General features: G+C 36.2%; 1 protein-coding gene across 1 annotated transcript in view; it reads left to right on the forward strand.

The window, feature by feature from the left end:
- The window catches only part of LRRC7 (leucine rich repeat containing 7), a 69,148-nt gene that overhangs the window by 2,579 nt on the left and 66,207 nt on the right, over positions 1-362 (forward strand). The gene's annotated exons all lie outside the window — the stretch shown is intronic.

Raw genomic sequence — 362 nt, forward strand, 5'->3', positions numbered from 1 at the left:
AGCAGGACCTATGGGTTATTTCAGGTGGAAAGGAGGATTTGTTTTTGCAGAGGAAATTCTGACACTTACAGAATTAGAATTAAAAATTAGAATTGTGTCCTGAAGTTGAGGGGGGCAGGATTTAAAGAACATATGTTGATAGCATCAAAGCATTGTGTTTCTTGAAGATAGCAAGTTTCTTCTGCATGCAGTCAAAATATTTTAAAATTATCATGAAATTAAATAATAAAATCAAATGTTTTGATTTGCCCCAAGCCGCAAAAAATTTCAGTTGATAGGAGATCTGCAAAATACCGTACTGACAAAACACCGATTGCAGTGAGTACGCTGGGCTTGACAGAAGCTGCTTTTGAACATTCCTG

Source organism: Buceros rhinoceros, unplaced genomic scaffold (genome assembly GCF_000710305.1).
Source record: "Buceros rhinoceros silvestris isolate BGI_N320 unplaced genomic scaffold, ASM71030v1 scaffold27050, whole genome shotgun sequence".
NCBI lineage: Eukaryota > Metazoa > Chordata > Aves > Bucerotiformes > Bucerotidae > Buceros > Buceros rhinoceros.